We start from the raw sequence: 5,520 nt of genomic DNA, 5'->3' as shown, positions 1-5,520 counted from the left end.
CCGTCCAACTCTACAAGCCAATGCGCCCTCTACTGGATAGCTAAAGCGTGTTGGGAGCTTTATTCTTTTTACGAAACTTCATTGTTCAAACACACAATAGCCAAAGTGTGACTGGCGGCAGACATGTCACTACACGTGAGATCTCTTCTGTGACTCGCCCCCTGGGTTTGCTGCTGCTCCAGAACACAAATAAATTAATTTAAAGCCGAACTGCTCATTTAATGCAAAAGAGAATGTGAACTGCTCAGCTGTACAAAGCAGCCTAAATCAGCGGTCAGTGAGAAAATGTTGGGGGCCCCCCCTGTTGCCGTGTAGGTTCTGCCGTCATTGAAGCGGCAAGGAGACTACGGGGTTGCCTCACTGAATCAAGCAGTGGCTGTCACAAGGAATGCGCGGCTCTCAGTACAGTGCCGGGGCTCTGCAGGAGGCGGGGCATCTCGTCAGTACACCGGCAGGGCCAGTGGCAGATTCGATAGGGGGGGAAATAATTAATATTATTACTGGGCTGGGGCAGGCGGCACCGCACCGTCCCTCCACCAGCACTGCCACTCCTGCAGGCACACCTGCACCTATGTATGTATATATGGATATATATTCTCATATTTTTTGTATAAATATATTCTCATATGTGTGTATATATATATATACACAGTTGTGTGAAAAAGTGTTGGCCCCCTTCCTGATTTTTCATTGTTTTGCACGTTTGTCACACTTTAATGTTTCAGATCATCAAAGAAATTTAAATATTACTCAAAGATAACACACGTAAACACAACATGCAATTTTTAAAGGAAGGTTTTTATTATTAAGGGAAAACAAAATCCAAACCCACATGGCCCTGTGTGAAAAAGTGTTTGCACCCCCCTGTTAAATATTTTTTAAATTCATATTAGTGGGCCGCGGGATTTAAAATTATGAATTTAGTGGTCCATGAGATCCGAAAGGTTGGCGACCGCTGATCTAAATGACATATCCTGTGTATGTGTGTACAAGTGCCAAATCCTTCCCAACATAAGGGATGGAGAACCAGCCGGTGGACGAGCCATGTGGCACATACGGCTGCAGAAAAATGGCTGTGGCTATATTGTGCTGATTATTTCATTCATGATCTGTTCACACTTTGCCGTTTTTGCGTGTTGCGTTAATGCGTGTACCTGAGAACTTGCCAGAACTGACCCGGCAATGCCGGCATTTCAATCTGGTCATTACCATGATGGATGAAATCTTCAGGACAGCCTGTAAATGTGCACGCGTGATGTCATTCTAGTGAGTCACGCAAGCTGCCCACCTGATGTGCCAATGAGGAGAGGTGAACTGTGGTGCCAGCTGTCTGAAGCATGGGAATGGAGGGAGGTGGGCACAGGGAGAGACCTTGTGGCTAGGAGAGAGGCCTGTGAAGAAGGTCCTTCATTATCCCAGAGTGAGGGGGCAACTCTGCTGCTGGACAGATATAAGTCCGGCCTTGGTGCGAACCTAGTTTGTCCAGCCCGCTTAAAACTCAGAGCGCCCCTCCCCCTCCTGACCCAGTCAGTGGCACCCCTAAAGCTGATCATACATTGTTATATTTTTAACAGATTCCAACACCCAAACAAAACAGTGTCCTTTGTATTGAACGTGGAGGGTGTGCCTCGGTCAGAATACTCAAACAGTGATGGCAGCCAATCACTGGTTGCCTGAAGAGTTTTCATCCATCTCTTTTCTGACTGAAGGATGCCAGAAGAAAGGGTGCCGACCAGCGGCGGACCTAAGGAACAATGGACCCTGGTGCAAGATTTTTTTGCCCCCCGCTCTTACAATTCCCACACTGCCCACCTAAAAGCCTACACTGGCCATCTGAGAGCCCGCACTGGCCAGCTGAGAGCCCGCACTGGCCATTGGATCTCCACAGGCCACCTGAGAGCCTGCACTGGCCAAAAAGATTGTGGGCTTGTGGGCCGCTGCTATAGAGGACTACAACTCCCACCAATACTTTACATAGAAATGCAGAATGACTACAACTCCCAGCAATACTCTATACAGAAATGCCAAATAGAGGGCTACAAACATGTCACAGAACTTAGGCACATACAGAAGATGAAATTAATCACCTCACCTCCTTCTCCTCCTCGCGGCGGGAACATCATGTAGCTGGGAGAGGCGGCAGGAAGCTGATCGCTGGGTCCTCCCGGCCAAGGCCCCAGCACTGCCCCAACTTGTGCCTGCAGGGTGTTCTGCCTCAGTCCGGCCTCACTGCCAGGCGGCCGGACGGTGGGTGGCCGACCATCCAACATCTCTTGTATTATCTTGCCACTCATGCCTGGGTCTACTGGGCCCCTCCAGGCTCGGGCCCTGGTGCAGCTGCACCGGTGGTAATTCCGCCCCTGGTGCCCACAATCGACACCCACATCCCACCCACAAGCTTTAAATTGGCCATATGTGAATAGAGCTCTCCCATTCATCTCCACCCCCCGGCTATTGCATTCAGACAGCCCCAACCCATGGCTGTCTAAACACCTGAACAGTGGCTGCAGTTGATGAAGTAAAGTTGTTGTTTGGGTGACAATTTTCTACCCGCCACCTTCAATATTTCAATCAAAGTTTGTTGAGCCGGGTACTGCTCGAATTCTGGTCTGAAGGGATTGTCCAAAATTGGAGCCGTGTATGGCTACCCTTTAGTAAGGTGGACAGATTTGTATTATGCTTTTTTGTATTAGAAAGTGGCGCAGAGTTTCCTATTCTTTAAGCCCCTCCCTCTTTAAAGTGTAATTTGGCTACACTATCTGTGGGCAACTCCGGCCCTCCAGCTGTGCTTTAATTACAAATCCCAACACGTATCAGCCTCTGGGTGATATGCCAATATTCCTGTAACTGTCAGTCTTGCAATGCCTCATGGGACTTGCAGTTCCATAACAGCTGGAGGACCAGAGTTGCCCTCCCTTGTTCTACACCTACCATTCTCAGGAATTCCCATTTTCAAAGGATACCCGGCATGTTGTCGTGCGTTGTGCCACAGGGTACCATGCGTGACACAAGACAGCTCATGCTGCCAACACAAAAGAATGGGCAAGAAAACAGACAAGCAGCATTGTTTTTGACATCACTGGGTCTTCTCATAGGATCCCAGGAAAGCTCAGGATCCGAAGTCCCACAAGGATACGCTCCTGGTACTGGAACACCTTTTTGTGAGATTTGGGATCCTGAACTTTCCCAGAATCCCGCTGAGACCCATCGATGTCAGTAGGGATGCACCGATATCGATAATAGTATCGAGAACCAGTGCCAATACCGAGTATCTGGCCGAATACTCGTACTCGCCCAAATGCTCCGATACTGGAACTTCTGGTAAGAGGGAGATTTCCTCTGACCGACAGTGCCACGAGGGAAGATGGAGCTGGCTTCCCAGCCAATCAGGAATCTGGGCTGCAGGTCATGGCTGAGAGGCCGGCTTCCCAGCCAATCAGCATGAAGCTGGCTTCCCGGCCAATTAGGATGCTTGCAGTCGGCTCATTGGGGAATTGCGGCTGACCACAGGATGTTTCTTGTGTTCTTGTAGTATACACAAATTTCATGTTTGTGTTCGGCAACACATTAAATATTTATTTTTTGATGATTTTCCAACCTGCTCTTTTGATCAGCTGATCGCGGGATGTCGGGCAGGACAGGAGCACCCACTCTGTGAATTTTGGCCGGTTCATCAAGAACCAGACCAAATTTGCACAGTGTATAACCCACTTAAAGGAGAACTATGAGGTGAGTGCTTTTCACTCACCTCACAGGTCGGCTAAGTAGATCGGGAAGTGAGCGAACACATACCGGCGTTCGCTCACCTCTCGATCCTGTCACAGCTCTCTGCCGTGACAGGGGAGGGGCTGGATTCCCCCCTCCTCACTCCGATCCGCCAGCGCTGACTGGCGGAACGGACGGGGGAGGGGGCGGGTACAGCTGGCTCTTCCTCTAGATAGGCAGAGCCAGCTGTCACTCACGCAGCTGGGCGGATCCAGGCGTCTCAGTATACCGCGAGCTTTAGTTCGCGGTATACTGAGCTTAGCCCCATAGCCTTAACCCCATAGTTCTCCTTTAAAGTGACACTAAACTCAGGAGTTAAACCAGGGCGACAGCGTTTCAGCGCTTTTTTCAGGCGTTTTCTGTTCATATGTAAGAGCATTTTAAAGCTCATTTTCAGTTGCCAATGAAAAGCAGTCTCAGCTGCAGAAATGCGCTAAAAAAACGCGCTGATCGGCGCGTTTCCAGTAAAGTCTACAGAGCAAAATGAACTGGTAAGCACCACAAAAGAATCTCATGGACTATTTTAAACAACGGGCATATTGGTATGTGCGATTCAGCACGTTTGCGTGAACGGCCCCCTAAGGAATACATGGGATTTTGATTTGCATGTGTTTCAGCGCAGAAAAAAACGTGCAACGAAACTCCCTGCTGTGAATGGGGCCTTAGATTTTACTCTATCATGGGAGTGAGCTTGGAAGGTGGCTACTTTTGTTCCCCATGATCTCACAGCTGGCTCCGCCTAGTTGTAATGACAGATCAGTGTCCCTAAATGACCTGAGGATGTTGATCTGTCATTAAACAACAACAACTGGGCGGAGCTGGCTGTGGTTCCACAGCCGGCTCTGCACAGTTGTTATTCATTGACCGGGACCCTAGCAGGTACCGCCCAATAGGAAACAGTTGGGCAAAGCTAGCTGTCATTGCTAACTCCGCCCAATTGTTTTTATTTATTTATTTATTTTTTCTTTTTTAAATATCGTTATTTATTTTTTAATTTCACTATTTATTTTAAAAATTTATTTATTTTATTTTATTTATTTATTTTATTTAAAAAAAACAATTTAACCGTTTTTCCCCCCTACTATTTTAACTATTTTCTATTCTGCTCGGTACCATGGAGGTACTGAGCAGCATAGCCGAGCTGAATGCTGCCTGGCGGCATTCGGCTATTCACTCACCGACGCTCGGCCCCTATGTGAATAGGGCCGTAAGGCAGCGAGTGAGCTGCCGGAGCTTCAGTTCAGCCGATCCAGATGTTGGATCGGCTGAGTCGAATCCTTCTGCACTTCGGCTCAGCCAAACTTGCAGAGCATGTTCGGCCACTGAAGTGCAGCCGATGTACGGCTGATTTCAACCGATGAACGCCTGCAATCAGCCGTACAAGCCAAAAGGGAATCGCCGAATGTTGTTCGGCTCACTTTTCTTCGGCTGGGCTGGGTTAGTAAGCTAAACATGAGATTGTAGTCCATCACAGGAGCGAGCTTGGAGCGGTGACTACTTTACAACACACAGGGAGCATGGGGAACAAAAGTAGCCACCCTCCAGAAGGAAGGACAGTGTCAGCACCAATTCAGAGATGATTTGAGGATCTACAGCTGAGTGATACACAAATACATTTTTGTTAATAGTTAGGGTCCTTGAATGTATTTTTAAGGTTTAATTCCGGAGGTTAGTGTCACTTTAAGTGTAAAATGATCTGTGCTCTGAAATCAGCTGACATTAGGAGTATCTACAATGACTGCAGAAATGGAAGAG

The 5,520-nt window shown here is 48.2% G+C and overlaps 1 long non-coding RNA gene across 1 annotated transcript in view; it reads right to left on the bottom strand.

Moving 5' to 3' along the window:
* LOC108786105 overlaps window positions 1-2,360 on the bottom strand; it is a 13,848-nt gene extending 11,488 nt beyond the window's left edge. Inside the window, exon 1 of the long non-coding RNA XR_001941176.1 lies at window positions 2,291-2,360. This is a non-coding gene — a long non-coding RNA (uncharacterized LOC108786105). The remainder of the gene's footprint in view (window positions 1-2,290) is intronic.
* Between the last annotated feature and the right edge of the window lie 3,160 nt (window positions 2,361-5,520).

The sequence above is a fragment of the Nanorana parkeri genome, unplaced genomic scaffold, assembly GCF_000935625.1.
Source record: "Nanorana parkeri isolate BGI_ZX_2015 unplaced genomic scaffold, ASM93562v1 scaffold192, whole genome shotgun sequence".
Lineage (NCBI taxonomy): Eukaryota > Metazoa > Chordata > Amphibia > Anura > Dicroglossidae > Nanorana > Nanorana parkeri.
Note: the sequence above shows the minus strand (reverse complement) of the source record. Positions and strands in the feature narration are given on the sequence as shown.